The following is a 27,816-nucleotide window of genomic DNA, read 5'->3' on the forward strand; positions in this document are numbered from 1 at the left end:
TCCGTCAAGTCGGTGATGCCATCTAACCATCTCATGCTCTGTCATCCCCTTCTCCTCCTACCTTCATTTTCCAGCATTTTCCAGTCTTTCCCAGCATCAGGGTCTTTTACAACGAGTCAGATAGGTTAGAATATTCTGATCTGCTGGAAATTTTTGACTGTTTTGACCTGCATAGATTTGCTTTCTCTGATGTTCTCTTATTCATATAAGCAGATTTACAGATTTTTAAAAAATTAATTAATTTATTCTAATTGGAGGCTAATTACTTTACAATCAGTTTAGTTCAATCGCTCAGTTGTGTTCAACTCTGTGACCCCATGAACCGTGGAACACCAGGCCTCCCTGTCCATCACGAACTGCTGGAGTTTACCCAAACCCATGTCCATTGAGTCGGTGATGCCATTCAATGATCAAATCCTCTGTAGTTCCCTTCTCCTCCTGCCTTCAATCTCTTGCAGCATTAGGGTCTTTTCAAATGAGTCAGCTCTTTGCATCAGGTGGCCAAAGTACTGGAGTTTCAGCTTCAACATCAGTCCTTCTAATGAACACCCAGGACTAATCTCCTTTAGGATGGACTGGTTGGATCTCCTTGCAGTCCAAGGGACTCTCAAGAGTCTTCTCCAACACCAGAGTTCAAAAGCATCAGTTCTTCGGCACTCAGCTTTCTGTATAGTTCTACTCTCACATCCATACATGATTACTGGAAAAACCATAGACTTGACTAGATGGACCTTTGTTGACAAAGTAATGTCTCTGCTTTGTAATATGCTGTCTAGGTTGGTCATAACTTTCCTTCCAAGGAGTAAGCGTCTTTTAATTTCATGGGTGCAGTCACCATCTGCAGTGATTTTGGAGTCCATAAAAGTAAAGTCAGCTACTGTTTCCACTGTTTCCCCATCTATTTCCCATGAAGTGATGGAACCAGAGGCCATGATCTTTTTTTTTTCTAAATGTTGAGCTTTAAGCCAACGTTTTCACTTTCCTCTTTCACTTTCATCAAGGGGCTCTTTAGTTCTTCTTCACTTTCTGCCATAAGGGTGGTGTCATCTGTATATCTGAAGTTATTGATATTTCTCCCAGCAATCTTGATTCCAGCTCGTGCTTCTTCCAGCCCAGCGTTTCTCATGATGTACTCTGAATGTAAGTTAAATAAGCAGGGTGACAATATACAGCCTTGACGTACTCCTTTTCCTATTTGTAACCAGTCTGTTGTTCCATGTCCAGTTCTAACTGTTGCTTCCTGACCTGCATATAGGTTTCTCAAGAGGCAGGTCAGGTGGTCTGGTATTCCCGTATCCTTCAGAATTTTCGACAGTTTATTGTGATCCACACAGTCAAAGGCTTTGGCATAGTCAATAAAGCAGAAATAGATGTTTTTCTGGAACTCTCTTGCTTTTTCAATGATCCAGTGGATGTTGGCAATATGATCTCTGGCTCCTCTGCTTTTTCTAAAACCAGCTTGAACATCTGGAAGTTCACGGTCCAAGTATTGCGGAAGTCTGGCTTGGAGAATTTTGAGCATTACTTAACTAGCTTGTGAGATGAGTGCAATTGTGCGGTAGTTTGAACATTCTTTGGCATTGCCTTTCTTTGGGGTTGGAACAAAAACTGACCTTTTCCAGTCCTGTGGCCATTGCTGAGTTTTCCAAATTTGCTAACATATTGACTGCAGCACTTTCACAGCATCATCTTTTAGGATTTGAAATAGCTTAAGTGGAATTCCATCACCTCCACTAGCTTAGTTCGTAGTGATGCTTCCTAAGGCCCACCTGACTTCACATTCTAGGATGTCTGGCTCTGTGTGAGTGTGAGTGATTACACCTTCATGATTATTTGGATGGTGAAGATCTTTTTTGTATAGTTCTTCTGTGTATTCTTGCCACCTCTTCTTAATATCTTCTGCTTCTGTTAGGTCCATTCCGTTTCTGTCCTTTATTGAGCCCATCTTTGCATGAAATGTTCCCTTGATATCTCTAATTTTCTTGAAGAGATCTTTAGTCTTTTCCATTCTATTGTTTTCCTCTATTTCTTTGCACTGATTGCTGACGAAGGCTTTCTTATCTCTCCTTGCTATTCTTTGGAACTCTGTATTCAAATGGATATATCTTTCCTTTTCTCCTTTGCTTTTCCGAAACTTCTCTTCTTTTCACAGCTATTTGTAAGGCCTCCTCAGACAGCCATTTTGCTTTTTTGCATTTCTTTTTCTTGCGGATGGTCTTGATTCCTGTGTCCTGTACAGTGTCATGAGCCTCCATCCATAGTTCATCAGGCACTCTATCAATTCTAATCTCTTGAATCTGTTTGTCATTTCCACTGTGTAATCGTATGGGATTTGATTTAGGTCATACCTGAATGGTCTGGTGGTTTTCCCTACTTTCTTCAAGCCTGAATTTGACAATAAGAAGTTCATGATATGAGCCACAGTCAGCTCCCAGTCTTATTTTTGCTGAGTGTAAAGGGCTTCTCCATCTTTGGCTGCAAAGAATATAATCAATCTGATTTTGGAGTTGACCATCTGGTGATGTCCATGTGTAGGGGTTTCTCTTGTGTTGCTGGAAGAGGCTGTTTGCTCTGAGCAATGCATTCTGTTGGCAGAACTCTATTAGCCTTTGCCCTGCTTCATTCTGTACTCTAAGGCCAAATTTACCTGTCATTCCAGTTGTTTATTGACTTCCTACATTTGCATACTTTACAATATTGTAGTGTTGTTTTTTTTTTTTTTGCCATACATTGACATAAATCAGCCAGGGGTGTACATGTGTCCCCCATCCTGAACCCTCCTCCTCCCTCCCTCCCTATCCCATCCCTCAGGGTCATCCCAGTACACCAGCTCTGAGCACCATCTCATGCATCAAACCTGGACTGGCGATCTATTCCACATATGGTAATATGCATGTTTCAATGCTATTCTCTCAAATCATCCCACCCTCACCCTCTTCCACAGAGTCCAAAAGACTGTTCTATACATCTGTGTCTCTGTTACTATCTCACATATCAGGTTATTGTTACCATCCTTCTAAATTTCATATATGTGTGTTAATATACTGTATTGGTGTTTTTCTTTCTGACTTACTTCACTCTGTAGAATAGGCTCCAGTTTCATCCACCTCATTAGAACTGATTCAAATGCATCCTTTTTAATAGCTGAGTAATACTCCATTGTGTATATGTACCACACTTTCTTATCCAATCATTTTCCAATGAACATCTAGCTTGCTTCCATGTCCTAGCTATTGTAAACACTGCTGCAATGAAATTGGGGTACACATGTATCTTTCAATTCTGCTTTCCTCAGTGTATATGCCCAGCAGTGGGGTTGCTGGGTCATAAGGCAGTTCTATTTCCAGTTTTTAAAGGAAACTCCATACTGTTTTCCATAGTGGCTGTAATAGTTTGTGTTTCCACCAACAGTGTAAGAGGGTTCCCTTGTCTCCAAACCCTCTCCAGAATTTATTGTCTGTAGACTTTTGGATAGCAGCCATTCTGACTGGCATGAGATGGTACCTTATTGTGGTTTTGATTTGCATTTCTCTGATAATGAGTGATGTTGAGTATCTTTTCATGTTTGTTAGCCCTCTGTGTGTCTTCTTTGGAGAAATGTCTGTTTAGTTCTTTGGCCCATTTTTTGATTGGGTTGTTTATTTTTCTGGAATTAAGCTGCAAGAGCTGCTTGTATATTTTTGAGATTAATTCTTTGCCAGTTTCTTTGTTTGCTATTATTTTCTCCCATTCTGGAGGCTGTCTTTTCACCTTGCTTATAGTTTCCTTTGTTGTGCAAAAGCTTTTAAGTTTAATTAGGTTCCACTTGTTTATTTTTGCTTTTATTTCCATTACTCTGGGTGGTGGGTATTAGAGGATCCTGCTGTGATTTATGTCAGAGAGTGTTTTGCCTATGTTTTCCTCTAGGGCTTTTATAGTTTCTGGTCTTACCTTTATCTTTGTGCCAGTATCTTACTGTCTTGATGACTGTAGCTTTGTAGTATAGTCTGAAGTCAGGCAGTTTGATTCTTCCAGTTCCATTCTTCTTTCTCAAGATTGCTTTGGGTATTTGAGGTTTATTTGTATTTCCATACAAATTGTCAAATTATTTGTTCTAGTTCTCTGAAAAATACCATTGGTAACTTGACAGGGATTGCACTGAATCTGTAGATTGCTTTGGGTAGTATATTCATTTTCAATATATTGATTCTTCTTACCCATGAACATGGTATATTTCCCCATTTTTTGTATCATCTTTGATTTCTTTCATAGTGTTTTATATTTTTCTATATATAGGTCTTTTGTTTTTTAGGTAGATTTATTCCTAAATATTTCATTATTTTTATTGCATTAGTGAATGGAATTTTTCCCCTTAATTTCTCTTTCTGTTTTCTCATTTTTAGTGTATAGGAATGCAAGGGGTTTCTCTGTATTAATTTCATATCCTGCAACTTTACTATACCCATTGATTAGCTCTAGTAATTTTCTGGTGGTGTCTTTAGGGTTTTCTATGTAGAGGATCATGTCATCTGCAAAGAGTGAGACTTTTAATTCTTATTTTCCAATCTGGATTCCTTCTATTTCTTTTTCTTCTCTGATTGCTGCAGCTAAAACTTCCATAACTATGTTGAATAGTAGTGGTGAGAGTGGGCACCCTTGTCTTGTTCCTGACTTTAGGGGAAATGCTTTCAATTTTTCACCATTGAGGATAATGTTTGCTATGGGTTTATCATATATGGCTTTTAGTATGTTGAGGTATGTTCCTTTTATGCCTGCTTTTTGGAGGGTTTTTTTTTTTATCATAAATGGATGTTGAATTTTGTCAAAGGCTTCCTATGCATCTATTGAGATAATCATATGTTTTTGTTTAATCTTTCAATTTGTTAATGTGGTGTATCACATTGATTGATTTTCAAATATTGAAGAATCCTTGCATCCCTGGGATAAAACCCATTTGGTCATGATGTATGATCTTTTTAATACATTGTTGGATTCTGTTTGCTAGAATTTTGTTAAGGATTTTTGCATCTATGTTCATCAGTGACATTGGCCTGTAGTTTTCTTTTTTTGTGGCATCTTTGTCTGGTTTTGGTATCAGGGTGATGGTGGCCTCATAGAACGAGTTTGGCAGTTTACCTTCTTCTGCAATTTTCTGGGAGAGTTTGAGTAAGGTAGGTGTTAGCTCTTCTCTAAATTTTTGGTAGAATTCAGCTGTGAAGCTGTCTGGTCCTGGGCTTTTGTTTGCTGGAAGATTTCTGATTACAGTTTGGATTTCCATGCTTGTGATGGGTCTGTTAAGATTTTCTATTTCTTCCTGGTTCAGTTTTGGAAAGTCATAGTTTCTAAGAATTTGTCCATTTCTTCCAAGTTGTCCATTTTATTGGCATATGATTGCTGATAGTAGTCTCTTATGATCCTTTGTATTTTTGTGTTGTCTGCTGTGATTTCTCCCTTTTCATTTCTAGTTTTATTGATTTGATTCTTCTCCCTTCTTTTCTTGATGAATCTGGCTAATGGTTTGTCTATTTTATTTATCTTCTCAAAGAACCAGCTTTTAGCTTTGTTGATTTTTGCTATGGTCTCTTTTGTTTCTTTATCATTTATTTCTGACCTAATTTTTATTATTTCTTTCCTTCTACTAACGCTGGGGTTCTTCATTTCTTCTTTTTCTAGTTGCTTTAGGTGTAAAGTTAGGTTATTTATTTGATTTTTTCTCCTGTTTCTTGAGGTTAGCTTATATTACTATGAATCTTCCCCTTAGCACTGCTTTTACTGAATCCCATAGGTTTTGGGTTGTTGTGTTTTCATTCATTTATATGAATATTTTTCTTTATTTTTTGATTTGTTCTGTGATTTGTTGGTTATTCAGAAGTGTGTTGTTTAGCCTCCATATGTTTGTACTCTTAATAGTTTTTTTCTTGTAGTTGACATCTAATCTTACTGCACTGTGATGAGAAAAGATGCTTGGAATGATTTCAACTAAAAAAAAAAAAAATTACCAAGGCTAGATTTATGACCCAGGATGTGGTCTATCCTGGAGAAGGTTCTGTGTGTACTTGAGCAAAATGTGAAATTCATTGTTTTGTGGTGAAATGTTCTATAGATGTCAATTAGGTCTAACTGATCCATTGTATGTTTTAAAGTTTGTGTTTCCTTGCTAATTATCTGTTTAGTTGATCTATCCATAGGGGTAAGTGGGGTATTGAGGTCTTCCACTATTATTATATTACTGTGAGTATCTCCTTTCATAATAGTTAGCATTTGCCTTACTTATTGCCATGCAGTCTTATGTTGGGTGCATGTATATTTATAATTGCTATATCTTCTTCTTCGATTGATCCTTTGATCATTATGTAGTGTCCTTCTTTGTCTCTTTTCATGGCTTTTATTTCAAAGTCTATTTTATCTGATATGAGTATTGCTATTTCTGCTTTCTTTTGGTCTCAGAATTTTGATGCAACCATTCTCTCCCTCACTTTTTTCTTTTTGCATATATGAACATCTGTCTTCTCAGTAAGATTATCAATTTTAGAAAACAGAATCTCAGTTTCACATGTTTTGACAGTTAGGATTTGGTTTTACTTTATAAAACAATAAAGCCAAATACTTTGGTTGAATAAGATAGAGATTTATTATTTGCTAATGTAAAAGGAATCTGGAGCTGTTGTTTCAGAATGGCATGGAGATTACACCGACATTAGAGACTCAGGCTCCTTGCTTTCTTTTGTTTTATAATCCTTAGTATGTAACTTTTCAATCAGTTTTGAAAGCTTAAGTCACCTCTTTGTAGGCAACCTTGACAAGTGGGAAAACTGTACTCTAGGATGTATCTGCTGTTACATGTTGTATGCTCCATATTGTGTTGAGTAGTGCCCCTCCCTCAATTTCCGTTTATTTATCAACTGTAAATATGACTTTATTTGGAAGTAGGGTCTTTGTCCCTATCATGGATGTGAGTCATGTCATGGTGAAAGGGCTCTATGAAGCTATGAGACATGCAATGCAGAGCCACCCAAGATGAATGGGTCATAGTGAAGAGTTTTCACAGAATGTGATCCACTGTAGCAGGAAATAGCAACCCACTCCAAATTCTTGCTTGGAGAACACCGTGAACAGTATGGAAAGGCAAAAAGATATAAACAATGGTGGGTGAGCTCCCCAGGTTGGAAAGCATGCAATATGCTACTGGGAATGAGCAGAAAGCAATTACTAGTAGCTCCAGTAGGAATAAAATGACTGGGCCAAAGCAGAAATGATGCTCAGTTGTGGATATGTCTGGTGGTGAAAGTAAAATCCAATGCTGTAAGGAGCAATATTGCACAGGAACCTGGAATGCTAGGCCCATGAATCAAGGTAACTTAGACGTGGTCAAGCAGGAAACTGTGGTTTTCAGTCTGTCTGCCCTCTGATGGAGAAGGATAAGAGGCTTACGGAAGTTTCCTGATGGGAGAGACTGATTGAGACTCAGCATTCAGAAAATTAAGATCATGGCATCTGGTCCCATCACTTCATGGCAAATAGATGGGGAAACAATGGAAACAGTGAGAGACTTTATTTTGGGGGGCTCCAAAATCACTGCAGATGGTATCTGCACCCATGGAATTAAAAGATGCTTGCTCCTTGGAAGAAAAGTTATGACCAAGCATATTAGAAAGCAGAGACATTACTTTGCCAACAAAGATCCATTTAGTCAAAGCTACGGTTTTTCCAGTAGTCTTGTGTGGATGTGAGAGTTGGACTATAAAGAAAGCTGAGCACTGAAGAATTGATGCTTTTGAACTGTCTTGTTGAAGAAGACTCTTGAGAGTCTCTTGGACTGCAAGGAGACTCTAACAGTCCATCCTAAAGGAAATCAGTCCTGAATGTTCATTGGAAGGACTGATGCTGAAGCTGAAACTCCAATACTTTGGGCACCTGATGCAAAGAACTGACTTGTTGGAAACGACCCTGATGCTGGGAAAGATTCAAGGTGGGAGGAGAAGGGGACAACAGAGGATGAGATGGTTGGATGGCATCACTGACTTGATGGACAAGAGTTTGAGTAAACTTTGGTAGCTGGTGATAGACAGGGAGACCTGGCATGCTGCAGTCCATGGCATTGTAAAGAGTCGGACATGACTGAGTGACCAAACTCAACTCAAGCAGGAGAGGGCAAGAGTGAATTTTGACATCTCAGGAATCCGTGAACTAAAATATATGGGATTTCTTCTAAGAATCCCTTAGAAGAAATGAAGTAGCCCTCATGGTCAAAAAAAAAAAAAAAAAAAGAGTCCAAAATACAGTACTTGGGTACAATCTCAAAAATGACAGAATAATCTCCATTCATTTCCAAGGCAAAGCATTCAACATCAAAGTAATCCAAGTCTATGCTCCAACCATAATGTCATAGAAGCTGAATTTGAACAGTTCTCTGAAGACCTACAAGACCTTTTACAACTAACACCAAAAAGAGATGTCCTTTTCATCATAGAAGATTAAATTGTAAAAATAGAAAGTCAAGAGACACCCAGAGTAACAGGCAAGTTTGGCCTTGGAGTACAAAATGAAGCAGGGCAATAGAGTCTTGTCAAAAGAACACCCTGGTCATAAAAAACACCCTTTTCTGACAACACAGGAGTTGACTCTATATATGGACATCACCAAATCGCCAATACTGAAATCAGATTGATTATACTCTTTGCAGCTGAAGATGGAGAAACTCAATACAGTCAGCAAAAACAAGACCTGGAGCTGATTGTGGCTCAGATCATGAGCTTCTATTTGCAAAATTCAGGCTTAAATTGAATAAAGTAGGAAAAGTCACTAGACCATTCAGGTATGACCTAAATCAAATCCCTTACAATTATACAGTGGAAGAGACAAATAGATTCAAAGGATTAGATCTGGTAGACAGAGTGCCTGAACAACTATGGATGGAGGTTCACTACATTATACAGGAGGAATATATATGAAAATATACAGGAACATATATATATATATATATATATATATATATATATATATTATTTTTCCCAAAGGAAAAATACAAGAAGGCAAAATGGTTGTCTGAGGAGGCTTTACAAATATCTGAGAAAAGGAGAAAATCGAAAGGCAAGCGAGAAAGGGAAAGATATACCCAACTGAATAAGGAGTTCCAGAGAATAGCAAGAAGACAAAAGAAAACATTCTCATGTGAACAATGCAAAGAAATAGAGGAAAACAATAGAATGGGAAAGACTAGAAATCTCTTCAAGAAAATTGAAGATATCAAGTGAATAGTTTAAGCAAGGATAGACACAATAAAGGACAGAAAGAGTAAGGACCAAACAGAAACAAAAGATACTAAGAAGAAGTGGCAAGAATACACAGGAGAACTATCCAAAAAAGGCCTTAACGATCTGGATAATCACAATGTTGTGGGCACTCATCTTGAGCCAGATACCTGGAGTGTGAGGTCAAATGGGCCTCAGGAAGCAGTACTACAAGTAAAGTTCGTGGAGGTGACAGAATTCCCCCTGAGTGGTTTAAAATCCCCAAAATGATGCTACAAAAGTGTTGTATTCAATATATTAGCAAATTTGGAAAACTCAGCTTTGGCCACAGGACTGGAAAGGGTCAATTTCCATTTCAATGTCAAAGAAGAGCAATGCCAAAAGAATGTTCAAACTACCATACAATACCGCTCATTTCACAATCTAGCAAGACTATGCTCAAGGACTTTCTTCAAGGTAGGCTGCGGCAAATTGTGAACTAAGAACTTTCAGATGTATGAGCTAGGTTTTGAAGAGGCAGAAGAACTAGAGATCAAATTGCCAATTTTCACTGGATCATGGAGAAAGCAAGGGAGTTCCAGACAAATGGCTGCTTCTGCTTCATTGACTATGCTAAAGTCTTTGACTGTGTGGAGCATAACAAACTGTGGAAAAATTCTTAAAAAGATAGGAATACCAGGCCACCTTACCTGCCTCCTGAGAAGTCTGTATGCAGGTCAAGAAGCAACAGTTAGAACCAGATATGAAACAACTGACTGGTTCCAAATTGGGATAGGAGTATGACATGGCTGTATATTGTCATCCTGCTTATCTAACTTATGTGCAGAGTATATCATGCAAAATGCTGGGCTGGATGAAGCACAAGCTGGAATGAAGAACATCATTGAAGAAGTATCAACAGCCTCAGCTATGCCGTTGATAACACTCTAATGGCATAAAGTGAAGAGGAAAAGAGCCTCTTGATGAAAGTGAAAGAGTAGTGTGAAAGAGTTGGCTTAAAACTCAACATTCAAGAAACTAAGATTATGGCATCCAGTTCCATAACTTCATAGCAGATAGATGGGGAAACAATGGAAACAGTGAGAGACTATTTTTTGGGCTCCAAAATCACTGCAGATGGTGACTGCAGCTATGAAATTAAAAGACGCTTGTTCCTTGGAAGAAAAGCTATGACCAACCTAGACAGCATATTAAAAGGCAAAGACATTATTTTGCTGACAAAGGTTCATCTAGTCAAAGCTCTGGTTTTTCCAGTAGTCGTGTATGGACATGAAAGTAGGACCATAAAAAAGCTGAGCAATGAAGAATTGATGCTTTTGAACTGTGGTGTTGAAGAAAACTCTAGAGAGTCCCTTGGACTACACAGAGATCAAACCAGTCAATCCTAAAGGAAATCAGTCCAATATTCATTAGAAGGACTGATGATGAAGTTGAAGCTCCAATACTTGGGTCACCTGATGTGAAGATCTGACTCATTGGAAAAGCTCCTGATGCTGGGAAAGACTGAAGGCAAAAAGAGAAGGGGGTGGCAGAGGATGAGATGGTTATATAGCACTACTGAATCAATGGACACAAATTTGAGCAAACTCATTCCAGATGAACCTGGCATGCTGTAGTCCATGGGGTTGCAAAGAGTAAGACACAACATTTTGACTGAACAACAACAGCAAGGGTCTTTGTAGATGTACTCAAATTAAAATGAGGTCCTGTTGGGTTAGGGTGACATCTAAATCTAATAAATGGCATATTCATAAAAAGAGGAAAATTCAGACTGAGACTCACAGGGAGACACATGGAAGATTGCCATGTGATGCAGGAGGTAAAAATTGGAGTGATTCAGCTACAAGACAAAGAATACTAAGGATTGGTGGTAACCACAAGAAGTTGGGAAAGGCAAGAAGTGATTCTTCCGTAGAGTTTCCCTGAAATTCTAATCTCCAGAACTGTGAAAAAATACATTTCTACTATTAAGTCATATAGTTGGTGGTAATTTGTCACACTAGCTGTCAGAAACAAATATAGTCCCCCAATAGTCTCAACATGTGCATCTATGAACCGAAGCATGGGAGCGAGATGAGTTCTCTCATCATCACCTTATGTGACTCATCTGTGGAATTTATGCCTCCTGCTCAACAGAACTGGTTGTGCCCAAATAGAATCTCCTGTTTCCTGGAGTAGAGATGATGGTAGTGGTGGAGAGGGCCCACAAGGGGATGTACTAGTTCTCTATACCTAAAGCTATAATAATAATTATTATTTTTTAATTTAATTTTATTTTATTTTTTAACTTTACAATATTGTATTGGTTTTGCCATATATGAACATGAATCTGCCACAGGTAGGGAGAATGGCAAAGCTACAATTATTAATACAACCTGCTCATTTGGGCATTTCCTGCTACAATAACGACAGACAGAGAAAAGACTGATGATACTGATGTGTTAATTGATCCAAGTTATCATGAAGAATTAGAATTGCTGAAACAAAGGGTTCAGATAAGAGTATATGTGGCATCTAAATGAATCACTGTTGTATCTCTTGGTATTTCCATGTCCAGTGATAATGATGAAGAGGTAACTGTCATAACCATTGCTTGACAAGGGCAAAGCAACTAGGGATGCACATCCTTTAAGGATGATGTTCTGGATTACTCCATCAGGCAAGCAGTCTAGATCAACTGAAGTGCTGGCTGAATGTGAGAAAAATCTAGGATTGGTTTTGCTAGAGGTGGATAAAGACTGTCAATTACTATTTCAAGACCTGCTGTTTGTTTCACTATGTCTCTGTACTGAGCACATGCAGACTGGCTATTCACTACCTTGTGAAGTGAAGTGAAGCCGTTTAGTTGTGTCCAACTCTTTGCGACCCCATGGACTGTAGCCCACCAGGCTCCTCCATCCATGGGATTCTCCAGGCAAGAATACTGGAGTGGGTTGCCATTTCCTTCTTCAGGGGATCTTCCCGACCCAGAGATCGAACCCAGGTCTCCCGTATTGCAGGCAGACGCTTTAACCTCTGAGCCACCAGGTAAGCCACGTATTCACTACCTTAAAAAGGACTAAAATGTTGGACCTAATAGAGAGCTAAATGATAGAACTCCTTATTGCGAAATTCAGACTTAAATTGAAGAAAGTATGGAAAACCACTAGACCATACAGGTATGACCTAAATCAAATCCCTTATGATTATACAGTAGAAGTGAGAAATAGATTTAAGGGACTAGATCTGATAGATAGAATGCCTGATGAACTATGGAATGAGGTTCGTGACATTGTACAGGAGACAAGGATCAAGACCAACCCCATGGAAAAGAAATGCAAAACAGCAAAATGGCTGTCTGGGGAGCCCTTACAAATAGCTGTGAAAAGAAGAGAAGTGAAAAGCAAAGGAGCAAAGGAAAGATATAAGAATCTGAATGCAGAGTTCCAAAGAATAGCAAGAAGAGATAAGAAAGACTTCTTAAGCAATCAGTGCAAAGAAATAGAGGAAAACAACAGAATGGGAAAGACTAGGGATCACTTCAAGAAAATCAGAGATACCAAAGGAACATTTCATGCAAAGATGGGCTCGATAAAGGACAGAAATGGTATGGACCTAACAGAAGCAGAAGATATTAAGAAGAGATGGCAAGAATACACAGAAGAACTGTACAAAAAAGATGTTCACGACCCAGATAATCATGATGGTGTGATCACTGACCTAGAGCCAGACATCCTGGAATATGAAGTCAAATGGGCCTTAGAAAGCATCACTACAAACAAAGCTAGTGGAGGTGATGGAATTCCAGTTGAGCTATTCCAAATCCTGAAAGATGATGCTGTGAAAGTGCTGCACTCAATATGCCAGCAAATTTGGAAAACTCAGCAGTGGCCACAGGACTGGAAAAGGTCAGTTTTCATTCCAATCCCAAAGAAAGGCAATGCCAAAGAATGCTCAAACTACCGCACAATTGCACTCATCTCACATGCTAGTAAAGTAATGCTCAAAATTCTCCAAGCCAGGCTTCAGCAATTTGTGAACCATGATTGACCCAGATGTTCAAGCTGGTTTTAGAAAAGGCAGAGGAACCAGAGATCAAATTGCCAACATTCGCTGGATCATGGAAAAAGCAAGAGAGTTCCAGAAAAAACATCTATTTCTGCTTTATTGACAATGCCAAAGCCTTTGACTGTGTGGATCACAATAAACTGTGGAAAATTCTGAAAGAGATGGGAATACCAGACCACCTGATCTGCCTTTTGAGAAATCTATATGCAGATCAGGAAGCAACAGTTAGAACTGTATGTGGAACAACAGACTGGTTCCAGATAGGAAAAGGAGTATGTCAAGGCTGTATACTGTCACCCATCTTATTTAACTTATATGCAGAGTACATCATGAGAAACGCTGGGCTGGAAGAAGCACAAGCTGGAATCAAAATTGCTGGGAGAAATATCAATAACCTCAGATATGCAGATGACAACACCTTTATGGCAGAAAGTGAAGAGGAACTCAAAAGCCTCTTGATGAAAGTGAAAGTGGAGAGTGAAAAAGTTGGCTTAAAGCTCAACATTCAGAAAACGAAGATCATGGCATCTGGTCCCATCACTTCAAGGAAATAGATGGGGAAACAGTGGAAACAATGTCAGACTTTATTTTTTTGAGCTCCAAATTCACTGCAGATGGTGACTGCAGCCATGAAATTAAAAGACGCTTACTCCTTGGAAGGAAAGTTATGACCAACCTAGATAGCATATTCAAAAGCAGAGACATTACTTTGCCAACAAAGGTCCGTCTAGTCAAGGCTATGGTTTTTCCTGTGGTCATGTATGGATGTGAGAGTTGGACTGTGAAGAAGGCTGAGTGCCAAAGAATTGATGCTTTTGAACTGTGGTGTTGGAGAAGACTCTTGAGAGTCCCTTGGACTGCAAGGAGATCCAACCAGTCCATTCTGAAGGAGATCAGCCCTGAGATTTCTTTGGAAGGGATGATGCTAAAGCTGAAACTCCAGTACTTTGGCCACCTCATGCAAAGAGTTGACTCACTGGAAAAGACTCTGATGTTGGGAGGGATTGGGGGCAGGAGGCAAAGGGGACGACAGAGGATGAGATGGCTGGATGGCATCACTGACTCAATGGACGTGATTCTGGGTGAACTCTGGGAATTGGTGATGGACAGGGAGGCCTGGGGTGCTGCAATTCATGGGTTTGTCAAGAGTCGGACAGGACTGAGCGACTGAACTGCACTTAAATGATAGAACGGTGGACAGTATTAAACACCTGTGTGCCATTTCAATCCGTTCACTCTCATTTCCTATTCCAGCCACTTCTGTAGCAGCGTCTTCCATGTAGGCTTTGACTAGCTTCGTATGGTGAAGTTTGATAACACTTCTACTTGGGCCAACACTAAATACTTCTTGCTTCCTTTCTTAAGGCTTTGCTAATGCCACTATTGGGGAGACTTGTTGAAATCTACTTGACATTTTTGCCCATGAAGCCATCCATTTAGCAAAGGGAGGAGTTAATGGATAAATATGTCTTCTTATCAAATCTAAAGTGTAAGGGCTTCCCTGGTGACTCAGATGGTAAATAATCTGCTTGCAGTGCAGGAGACCTGAGTTTGATCCCTGGGTCAGGAAGATCCTCTGGAGAAGGGAATGGTTAACCACTCCAGTATTCTTGCCTGGGGAATTCCATGAACAGAGGAACCTGGCAGGTTACAGTCCATGGGGTCACAAAGAGTTGGATATGACTGAGCAACTACCACTTTGAGACTCACTTCATACTATTCTTCACAATGTCTCATAGAGGTGAATATCAGATGCTCATCTTTAGGGTCAACTGAAGTTGCCATATTGTCTTTTCTTACTCCCCTGTTTTACTCCCTCTTAACATTTTTCCCTCTTCAGAGCATTACTTCCCCAATAAACTACCCATATGCCAGTCTTTTTCTCAGCCTCTTCTTTTGAGGAAACACAATCTAAGTTAAAAAAAAAGATTTAATATTTATTCTGCCTTAGGCATAAGTATCTGACAGCATTTTGAGGTTACTTTGCTAAGAATATGTACAGTTCAACAGAGTAAACATTTATGTTAAAAGGGCTGACTCCTCATATGGGTTTTCAGACACTGGTGATCCCTGATAAAGCATTTTTGCATTGAGGGATCTTCTTTACACTTTTCAACTACAGCAGGATCTCAGAGTGACTTATTTAGTTCATTCTGGGTTCTTAACCATTTATTCAGACTTCTAGCATCTAAGTAATAGTGTAGTGTAGTGTTAGTTGCTCAGTCATGTCCAACTCTTTGCTATCTAAGTAATAATAACTCCCAATAACTTCCTGCAGAAGACACAGCTTGAGATAAGAATGCCAAAAACACATGAATGTTAGAATGCTCTACTGCCTTTCACAGTAGGTTTCAGGAAAATGTATTTGGCTATCTGATCTCTGACTTCATCCCAACAGGGTTTCACCCATTTTCAGTCATATTAAGTCTTCATGGAAAAAAGCAAATTTGTTCCTTGGTTAACTGCAGCTGTTTCATTTGTCTTGTTTCATATAGAACTTAAAACACTCCATTAATTTGGTTCATACTGCTTTAAGAGCTAATTTACTACACTTTATCTGACTTACTCCTATTTGTCACCAAGGAGAATTGTACCTATTTTAATAATCCATGACATTCAGCCTGAGTAGGGTAATGTCTTGCAGAATATGGAAGGTGCCTGCAGGGAAGTCCCAGCACCTGGTGGATTAGACTCTCTTTGTGTGAAGATACCCCTTTGGGGCACTTAAAAATATTTTGTGGGAGATGGAAGAAACCAGATTAGATTCATAGGTCCTGAATTTTGGGAGGTGTTAAGACCTTGAAAAATTCGCATTATTCCTATTAATGTGTTTTTTCCCCAACATTTATTAAACTAATAAGTGCTGTGTGAACTCAGGTCACATTATTATCCTCATTTTCAAGTGAAAAAATTGAGGCACAATTGGCACAAATTATGTGCTTGGAGCCATTTGACTGAAAGGTGTTAAGATAGGAATACAATTCAATTTCGACCTCTAACTTTTGTGTTCAGTTCAGTTCAGTTCAGTCACTCAGTCGTGTCCGAATCTTTGGGACCCCATGAATCGCAGCACGCCAGGCCTCCCTGTCCATCACCATCTCCCGGAGTTCACGCAAACTCACGTCCATTGAGTCGGTGATGCCATCCAGCCATCTCATTCTCTGTCATCCCCTTTGCCTCCTGCCCCCAATCCCTCCCAGCATCAGAGTCTTTTCTAATGACTCAACTCTTCGCATGAGGTGGCCAAAGTATTGGAGTTTTAGCTTTAGCATCATTCCTTCCAAAAAACACCCAGGGCTGATCTCCTTTAGAATGGACTGGTTGCATCTCCTTGCAGTCCAGGGGACTCTCAGGAGTCTTCTCCAACACCAAAGTTCAAAAGCATCAATTCTTCAGCACTCAGCTTTCTTCACAGTCCAACTCTTGCATCCATACATGACCACAGGAAAAACCATAGCCTTGACTAGACGGACCTTTGTTGGCAAAGTCATGTCTCTGCTTTTCAATATGCCATCTAGGTTGATCATAACTTTTCATCCAAGGAGTAAGCATCTTTTAATTTCATGGCTGCAGTCACCATCTGCAGTGATTTTGGAGCCCAAAAAGATAAAGTCTGACACTGTTTCCACTATTTCCTCATCTATTTCCCATGAAGTGATGGGACCAGATGCCATGATCTTCCTTTTCTGAATGCTGAGCTTTAAGCCAAAATTTTCACTCTCCTCTTTCAGTCTCATCAAGAGGCTTTTTAGTTTGTCTTCACTTTCTGCCATATGGGTGGTGTCATCTGTATATCTGAGGTTATTGATATTTCTCCCAGCAATTTTGATTTCAGCTTGTGCTTCTTCCAGTCCAGCGTTTTTCATGATGTACTCTGCATATAAGTTAAATAAGCAGGGTGACAATATCCAGCCTTGACGTACCCCTTTTCCTATTTGGAACCAGTCTGTTGTTCCATGTCCAGTTCTAACTGTTGCTTCCTGACCTGCATACAGGCTTCTCAAGAGGCAGGTCAGGTGGTCTGGTATTCCCATCTCTTTCAGAATTTTCCACAGTTTATTGTGATCCACACAGTCAAAGGCTTTGGCATAGTCAATAAAGCAGAAATAGATGTTTTTCTGGAACTCTCTTGCTTTTTCCATGATCCGGCGGATGTTGGCAATTTGATCTCTGGTTCCTGTGCCTCTTCTAAAATCAGCTTGAACATCTGGAAGTTCATGGTTCACGTATTGCTGAAGCCTGGCTTGAAGAATTTTGAGCATTACTTTACTAGCGTATGAGATGAGTGCAATTGTGCGGTAGTTTGAGCATTCTTTGGCATTGCCTTTCCTTGGGCTTGGAATGAAAACTGACCTTTTCCAGTCCTGTGGCCACTGCTGAGTTTTCCAAATTTGCTTGCATATTGAGTGCAGCACTTTCACAGCATCATCTTTCAGGATTTGAAATAGCTCAACTGGAATTCCATCACCTCCACTAGCTTTGTTTGTAGTGATGCTTTCTAAGGCCCTCTTGACTTCACATTCCAGGATGTCTGGCTCTAGGTGAGTGATCATGCCATCGTGATTATCTGGGTCATGAAGATCTTTTTTGTACAGTTCTTCTGTGTATTCTTGCCATCTCTTCTTAATATCTTCTGCTTTTGTTAGGTCCATACCATTTCTGTCCTTTATCGAGCCCCTCTTTGTATGAAAGGTTCCCTTGGTATCTCTAATTTTCTTGAAGAGATCACTAGTCTTTCCCATTCTGTTGTTTTCCTCTATTTCTTTGCATTGATTGCTGAAGAAGGCTTTCTTATCTCTTCTTGCTATTCTTTGGAACTCTGCATTCAGATCTTTATATCTTTCCTTTTCTCCTTTGCTTTTCACTTCTCTTCTTTTCACAGCTATTTGCAAGTCCCCCCCAGACAGCATTTTGCTTTTTTGCATTTCTTTTCCATGGGGATGGTCTTGATCCTTGTCTCCTGTACAATGTCACAAACCTTCATCCATAGTTCATCAGGCACTCTATCAGATCTAGTACCTTAAATCTATTTCTCACTTCCACTGTATAATCATAAGGGATTTGATTTAGGTCATACCTGAGTGGTCTAGTGGTTTTCCCTACTTTCTTCAATTTAAGTCTGAATTTGACAATAAGGAGCTCATGATCTGAGCCACAGTCAGCTCCCAGTCTTGTTTTTGCTGACTGTATAGAGCTTCTCCATTTTTGGCAGCAAGGAATATAATCAATCTGATTTCGGTGTTGACCATCTGGTGATGTCCATGTGTAGAGTCTTCTCTTGTGTTGTTGGAAGAGGGTGTTTGCTATGACCAATGTGTTCTCTTGGCAAAATTCTATTAGCCTTTGCCCTGCTTCATTCTGTACTCCAAGGCCAAATTTTCCTGTTACTCCAGGTGTTTCTTGACTTCCTACTTTTGCATTCCAGTCCCCTATAATGAAAAGGACATCTTTTTTGGTTGTTAGTTCTAAAAGGTCTTGTAGGTCTTCATAGAACTGGTCAACTTCAGCTTCTTCAGCATTACTGGTTGGAGCCTATACTTGGATTACTGTGATATTGAATGGTTTGCCTTGGAAACGAATAGAGATCATTCTGTCGTTTTTGAGATTGCATCCAAGTACTGCATTTCAGACTCTTTTGTTGGCCATGATGGCTACTCCATTTCTTCTAAGGGATTCCTGTCCACAGTAGTAGATACACTGGTCATCTGAGTTAAATTCACCCATTCCCATCCATTTCAGTTCACTGATTCCTAGAATGTCAACATACACTCTTGCCATCTCCTGTTTGACCACTTCCAATTTGCCTTGATTTATGGACCTGACATTCCAGGTTCCTATGCAATATTGCTCTTTACAGCATCAGACCTTGCTTCTATCACCAGTCACATCCACAGCTGAGTATTCTTTTTGCTTTGCTCCATCCCTTCACTCTTTTTGGAGTTATTTCTCCACTGATCTCCAGTAGCATATTGGGTACCTACTGATCTGGGGAGTTCCTCTTTCAGTATCCTATCATTTTGCCCTTTCATACTGTTCATGGGGTTCTCAAGGCAAGAATACTGAAGTGGTTTGCCATTCCCTTCTCCAGTGGACAACATTCTGTCAGATCTCTCCACCATGACCCACTCGTCTTGGGTGGCCCCACAGGGCATGGCTTAGTTTCAGTTAGTTAGACAAGGCTGTGGTCCTAGTGTGATTATATTGACTAGTTTTCTGTGAGTATGGTTTCAGTGTGTCTGCCCTCTGATGCCCTCTTGCAACACCTACCATCTTACTTGGGTTTCTCTTACTTTGGACGTGTGGTATCTCTTCACTGATGCTCCAGCAAAGCGCAGCCGCTGCTCCTTACCTTGGATGAGGGGTGTCTCCTTACCTTGGCCCCTCCTGACCTTGAATGTGGAGTAGCTCCTCTCAGCCCTCCTGCGCCTGTGCAGCCACCACTTCTTGGACCTGAGGTAGCTCCTCCCGGCTGCTATTCCTGGCCTCGGGTGTGGGGTAGCTCCTCCCGGCTGCCGCCCCTGGCCTCTGGCCGGGGGTAGTTCCTCTCGTCCACTGCCCCTGACCTCGGACACTTGGTAGCTCCTCTTGGCTACCGCCCTTGACCTCAGACGTGGGGTAGCTCCTCCTGGCCGCCGCCCCTGACCTCGGACGTGGGGTGGCTCCTCTCGGCCGTTCCTGCGCCATCACAGCCTGTCACTCTCGGCCGCTGCCCCTGACCTCGGACTTGGGGGTAGCTTCTCTCGCCCGCACTTGTGCGCCGTGACTCTTGTGTTAGTCGTTGTTATTTGGTCCTGAGCAAGTTCATTGGCTGGAGCTTCAAATTTCCCAAAGTTCTCTGTTTCTTACAAATTTTAGGTAGCTTTGATTCTTCTTTATCAGTTATTGTTTTTCATGTTTTCAGGGCTTGTTTTCTGTCTTTTCCTTTTTTTTTCAAATTTGTTTTTATTGGAGGATAATTGCTTTACAATATTATATTGTTTTCTGCCGTACAACAATAAGAATCAGATAAAGTGTATATATATCCCTTTCTCCTTGAGCCTACCTCTCACTCTTTGCATCCCATCCCTCTGTGTCATCACAGATAACAGAACTGAATTCCCTGTGCCATATAGTGGCTTCCCACTAGCCATCTATTTTATACATGGTAGTATATGTATGTTGATGCTAATCTCTTAATTTTTCCCACCCTTTCCTTCCCTCACTGTGCTTACAAGTTTGTTCTTTATGTCTGTCTCTCTCTGTTCCTGCCCTGTAAATCGGTTCATCAGTACCATTTTTCTAGATTCCATATATATGTTGAAATATGACATTTGCTTTTCTCTTTCTGACTTACTTCACTCTGTATGACAAACTCTAGGTTCGTCCACCTCACTACTTCTGACTATTTTGTTCCTTTTTATGGCTGAGTAATATGCATTATATATATATATATATATATATATATATATATATATATATATACCACAACTTCTTTATCCATTCATATATCAGTGAACATTCTGTCTATTCTTATATGTAGTTTTCAAAGCTTCACCCACAGTGCCCTCTCTTTCATAAGGTGTGAATCTCTACCCATGAAATTTGGAGCAATTGGAATGTGGCTAGTGAGAACTGAGATGAGTCGTAAATGTAAATAATACACTGGATTTCAAAGACTAAATATGAAAACAAAAATGATAAAATATCTCATATATATATATATTTCTATTGATTTCACATTGAAATGGTGATATATAGATTTGTTGTTTTGTTGCTGAGTCATGTCGGACTCTTTTACAACCCCATGGGCTGTAGCCAGCCAGCCTCCACTGTCCATGGAATTTCCCAGGCAAGAATACTGGAGTGGGTTGCTATTTCCTTCTCCAGGGGATTTTCTTGATCCAGGGATTGAACCCTCGTCTCCTGCATTGGCAGGTGGATTCTTTACCACTGAGCCATCAGGGAAGCCCAATTTTAGAATGAGGGGCACCATTTTCCTCTTGCTTAATTTTCTCGTTGTGATGTGTTGGGCTCTTGATTTCAACATTCATTATTTCATTTCTAACATAATGCTTCTCTTCCTAAGCTAGGCCTTTTCATCTAAGATATTCCAGAGTTTTGGATGGTAGTATATACATTAGAATGCCAACTTACTATTGTGGGTAGGTAAAGAAGAAAATATCAACAGTTGATAGCAATGTTATATTTTTTTCATAATAAGGTAGACTCACTTTTACCAGCTTTTCAAAATATGCTGACAACTACCTTCATTCCTCAATCATGTATTCCCTTGCTCACATATTTATTCTTTAATGAATATTTATTTAGTGCCTATTTTCCACATCTCACAGTACTAATTATTGTGGGTAGATAAGGAAGAAAATATTAGGGGTTTATAGTAAAGTTATATTCCTTTTTATAATAAGGCTGACTCACTTGTTCATGTTTTCTCAGGATGACTTTCCTAACCCTTTCTGTTATTTTATAAACTCATTCTGTACTTACCTGTTTTGCTCTTATTTGTTCATTCTGTTCTTATTACCTGAAAAGCTTTCCATCTTATCTCTATTTTGAACATTCAACCCCAATTCTATTTTCTCTTGAGACTTGCATATATTCCTTGTTTCCTCTTTCTTGTCCCAACAAAATCTGGATTCTCCTGATGGGGTATAAGTTACAATGAAGGATACCTAAGATGCATTATTATGGCTACCATTTCAAGTAAAAAGAGTTGGGATATTAGGGTAATTCTATCAACATATTATGTTAGCCACCTACTAAGTGGAAACTGGTTTCACTTATACTTGGCTTATTTTGTTTTGCCTCACTTTAGATATTCACTGGACACATTTTGGTTTTCCTCTGCTGAGCTTATTCTGCTGATAAGCACATTGAATTCCTTATCTCTGATGGATTTTGCTCACTTTAAGGATTTCCATTCCTCATCTGTTCATGTGAATTTTCCCACTTTGTAAAACATTTTAAGCATAGATATATTATTAAAGTCTGTGTTGATAATTCCAACAATTGGGCAGTTTCTGGATCTGGTTCTATTGACCATTTCCTTTCTTGGAAATTGGCTGCACTTTCTTGCTTCTTCACCTGTTTAGAGATTTATGATCAAATGCCAGAAATTACTTATAAAAGACACATAGAAACTAAAGTAATAATGTTTAAACTCAGAAAAGGGGATCACTGGGTGTTGGGTGGGAGTTGAGTCAGTCCAGTCTGTGGTTGACCCAAGTATGCACTTTGTTGTTTTAGTTAGATTCATTTGGCCACTGCATCAAAAAACTGGAGGGCTGGGAAGAATCCCTCCTTTAGCAGGGATCTGAGTTCCTCAAGGGTCTGTCTCTGTTCGCCTGCCCTGCTCTCAGCACACTCTTACCTTTGGGTGTGGATGGGGTCTGTCTCAGCTCCCCTGTCTCTCTTATAGCCACAGTTGCCTCCTACCTCATGTTTGGTGTGAGGCCAGAGGTTTCACAGGCATTTCTCAACTTCAGACTTCAATAGGCTCTGCATGCTCTTCTGTTCCTATCTCAATGATAGTGGCTGCTGTATCAATGTAAGATTGGGTGTTCCTCGAGTGCTTCTCTTGGTTCTCTTGTCCTGTCCATAGACTTCAGCAGGCCCCCATTAGATTTTTTGCATTTTGAAGCCACTCATTTTGTCTCTCCTTTTCTGAAATCCTTCAGCACAAGTTAACTGCTCCACATAGTAACTTCTTATATGGCATCTTTTTGTTTAAAACGAACAAACCATTTCACGTTCTCGCTCCAGTCTTTTTAAACAGGACAGGGAGCCTGCAAAAAGACTGTTTCTAATGTCCTGAGCATAGTATAGTACTGAGCATTTTATATACATTTATATCACTTTATCATTATAGCCATAGCTGTGAAAAGAAGAGAAGAGAAAAGCAAAGGAGCAAAGGAAAGATATAAACATCTGAATGCAGAGTTCCAAAGAATAGCAAGAAGAGATAAGAAAGCCTTCCTCAGCGATCAATACAAAGAAATAGAGGAAAACAACAGAATGGGAAAGACTAGGGATCTCTTCAAGAAAATCAGAGATACCAAAGGAACATTTCATGCAAAGATGAGCTCGATAAAGGACAGAAATTATATGGACCTAACAGAAGCAGAAGATATTAAGAAGAGATAGCAAGAATACACAGAAGAAGTGTATAAAAAATATGTACATGACCCAGATAATCACGATGGTGTGATCACTGACCTAGAGCCAGACATCCTGGAATGTGAAGTCAAGTGGACCTTAGAAAGCATCACTATGAACAAAGCTAGTGGAGGTGATGGAATTCCAGTTGAGCTAGTTCAAATCCTGAAAGATGATGCTGCGAAAGTGCTGCACTCAATATGCCAGCAAATTTGGAAAACTCAGCAGTGGCCACAGGACTGGAAAAGGTCAGTTTTCATTCCAATCCCAAAGAAAGGCAATGCCAAAGAATGCTCAAACTACCGCACAATTGCACTCATCTCACACACTGGTAAAGTAATGCTCAAAATTCTCCAAGTCAGGCTTCAGCAATATGTGAACCGTGAACTTCCTGATGTTCAAGTTGGTTTTAGAAAAGGCAGAGGAACCAGAGATCAAATTGCCAACATCCACTGGATAATGGAAAAAGCAAGAGAGTTCCAGAAAAACATCTATTTCTGCTTTGTTGACTATGCCATAGCCTTTAACTGTGTGGATCACAATAAACTGTGGAAAATTCTGAAAGAGATGGGAATACCAGACCACCTGATCTGCCTTTTGAGAAATCTATATGCAGGTCAGGAAGCAACAGTTAGAACTGGACATGGAACAACAGACTGGTTCCAAATAGGAAAAGGAGTACGTCAAGGCTGTATATTGTCACCCTGTTTATTTAACTTATATGCAGAGTACATCATGAGAAACGCTGGGCTGGAAGAAACACAAGCTGGAACCCAGATTGCCGGGAGAAATATCAATAACCTCAGATATGCAGATGACAACACCCTTATGGCAGAAAGTGAAGAGGAACTCAAAAGCCTCTTGATGAAAGTGAAAGAGGAGAGTGAAAAAGTTGGCTTAAAGCTCAACATTCAGAAAATGGAGATCATGGCGTCCGGTCCCACCACTTTATGGGAAATAGATGGGGAAACAGTGGAAACAGTGTCAGACTTTATTTTTTTGGGCTCCAAATTCACTGCAGATGGTGACTGCAGCCATGAAATTAAAAGACACTTACTCCTTGGAAGGAAAGTTATGACCAACCTAGATAGCATATTCAAAAGCAGAGACATTACTTTGCCAACAAAGGTCTATCTAGTCAAGGCTATGATTTTTCCTGAGGTCATGTATGGATGTGAGAGTTGGACTGTGAAGAAGGCTGAGCGCCGAAGAATTGATGCTTTTGAACTGTGGTGTTGGAGAAGATGCTTCAGAGTCCCTTGTACTGCAAGGAGATCCAACCAGTCCATTCTGAGAGAGATCAGCTCTGGGATTTCTTTGGAAGGAATGATGCTAAAGCTGAAACTCCAGTACTTTGGCCACCTCATGTGAAGAGTTGACTCATTGGAAAAGACTCTGATGCTGGGAGGGATTGGGGGCAGGAGGAAAAGGGGAAAATAGAGGATGAGATGGCTGGATGGCATCACTGACTCGATGGACGTGAGTCTGAGTGAACTCCGGGAGTTGGTGATGGACAGGGAGGCCTGGCGAGCTGCGATTCATGGGGTGGCAAAGAGTTGGACACGACTGAGCGACTGATCTGATCTGATAATACCTTTGTGCAGATAAGGAAATTAAGATTTAGAAAGGGTGAATTCACTCATCTGTTCCAAAGTAACTTAGTGTTTACTAAGATATTTTCAATACTACGATGCCCATTTAAATATTTCTGAATTTGTCAAATACTTTACATAGATCTAACATGTCTGAGCATTTAATGTGATAGTAATTCCCTGTCCTGGAGAAGGGCATGGCAACCCACTCCAGTATTCTTGCCTGGAGAATCCCATGGACAAAGGAGCCTGCTGGGCTATGGTTCATGAGGTCGCAAAGAGTTAGACATGACTGAAGTGATTTGACACACACACACAGTTCCCTCTCACCAGAAGGCTATTATTAAACACTATCTAAGCATGAAGGTAGGGGAAATAGATATAGTGGTGAAAATGTCTCTTAGAGATGTATCCTCATGGAGGTTACAGTCCAGTAATCACATAGAGAGTATTAATAGGAAGAGGAAAAGACACTTAAATCAACATAACTTTCATTTGGCACTAGACTCAGAAGCTCCCTGAGCTTTCTTAATTCCTTGCTTTGATTACATTATCAATAGCTCCAACTAAATGTTGAGAGCTGAGGTACTGACTACTATTATTTAATTACTTAATTGAGTTTATTTTTTGTCTTTTAATCTCATCTGGCTTTAACTATATCAATTATTAAAGATTTATGCTCTTTTTTGTTGCTTTACCATGTCCCTAACTTAGCTTTTCTGTCCTTGGGGCATATCCTCCACTCAGGTACTGTTTCTTGTCTGTTTTTGGTTTAGCTATGCCCAGGTCTGCACCTTCCTTTCTGGTGGGTGACTGACTGTGACTATCAGCAGGTACTATACTATTAAATGCTCTTTTATTCTTTGATTTTGGCCCATTGACTATTTTGTCCTTGTGGAGCCACTCAGCTCTAATCAGGCTTATCTTTGGGTATATGGTTCACACTGGAAAACTTGGCTTGTGCTCTGGCAGTTTATGGAAGTTTGCCTTGCTAACTTTTGAAGGCAGTGCCAACCTCATTACATATGATCCATACACATGGCCATGATCTACGCTTTTGTGTGTTTTCTATATCTGTGTTCATACTGTAATAAATTGGGAGTGATAAATAAGGACAGAATAAGGCCACTAACAGTACACCAAGTAGTCCCAGGTGCTACTTCCTTTTGCTAATGTGAGGGCTTTGATCCGTGGTGAAATTTCTGCAGATTTTCTCTTGGAATTCCCAAGGGGAGAAAGTAGAGTGATTTTACATATGCCATGAATGCAGCACCTTCAGCTCTCAAGAGACTACTGCTATTGTTCCTTTTATTGCTTTGGCTTTTTGGTGTTTTCTACTCCTTTTCTCACCTGTGTCTCCCATGACACTTCACAGCAGTGGTGCCTTCTGCTGATACCCATCAGAATTGTACTGTGTCCACAGCAAGTTGAATTCCAGTGTGCCCAACCACCATGCTTGATCTCAATAGCATTCTGATATCAATGAGGGAATGGTGTCCTTTATGTGTCCTCTTCCAAGAAGGGGAGAATTATTTCTTTGTGTTTTAAAAGAAATGGCATGACAAAGTGACAGAATAGTGCTGTTCAGTGATGCTGTAAATATAGTGAAGTTTCTATGAAGAAAGTTGCACTTTCAGTTCTCTTCTCATGGAGCTCAAATGGGATTTCATAAGGCCCTGGGCCAAAGGACAAATTAGCTGACAGGTATTACTGGGCACAGGATCATTCTCCCTTCGGTACAGCTGGGTATCATAATTGGCCCAAGCTCGTACACCTTACTCTCTCCTTTGGTGGGGAGATGGGCTCATTTACAGTTGATTTTTTTTTTTTTTTGCAGTTATTGTGCACAATTCCTGTAAATATCCAGTCCTATAGGCATGCCTTCACATGCCGAAATTCCAGAGTTAACACAATTTAGGTTCCTGTCTACCTCCCCCACTCCATCTTTATGATCTTTTTAAGTGATCACAAGTTAACTATTCTTTTTGTCTTCAATTTTTCCCTTTTATCTAATGAGGTAAGGATAGCATATTACTTCTAAATGAAGGGATGTGAAAATCTGTAAAATAGAACAATAGAATCTTATCTGTAACTTTTTCTTTGATTCATTATGCTTTTTTATGGGACTCATATAATCTTGATTTCATGTCAGATGACCAGTGCTCACATATAGGAAACTGTACATATTTAGAATTCATTAGTATCACATTTGCCATGTCTGTAGTTTGTCTTTGTGTTACTTTTAGAAGTAAGCCATTTCCATATCCCAGCATCTAGTAATGTGCTGCTTGCAAAAAAAGTGACTTTTTTGTTATATATCTTTAAAAAATCAATTGAGATGACTGGAATATGGATTAAAAGGATAAAATCAGAGTTAATGTGTTATGAAGCTGATATTTTCAACATTAAATGTGAAAAAGTAATATATGGTTTGTCAGTTCAAATAGAAAGAGTAAATTGAGAAAAGTTTAATGATCATTATTAGATCAGAAATGTTTGAAGGATGTGTTAACCAAATATATATATATATATATAAAGAGAGAGAAAATGAATATGTGTATTTGCCATGCTTGATAAAATAGCACTGCTACATACATGGTAGAATATAATGTACTCATTCAACTTTACTAGAGAATAGTCCTAATGAAATTTGGCATTTTTATTCATAGGCAATATAGATTCAATAACTACCATTTTGTGAAAAAAATACACTAAAGTTTTTATTAAAAATAATGACTTTGTGCTTGTTAAGTACCCATTGATTACTTAAAAACTCACACTCATTTAAGCTGGAA

Source organism: Bos indicus x Bos taurus, chromosome 3 (genome assembly GCF_003369695.1).
Source record: "Bos indicus x Bos taurus breed Angus x Brahman F1 hybrid chromosome 3, Bos_hybrid_MaternalHap_v2.0, whole genome shotgun sequence".
Taxonomy (NCBI): Eukaryota; Metazoa; Chordata; class Mammalia; order Artiodactyla; family Bovidae; genus Bos; species Bos indicus x Bos taurus.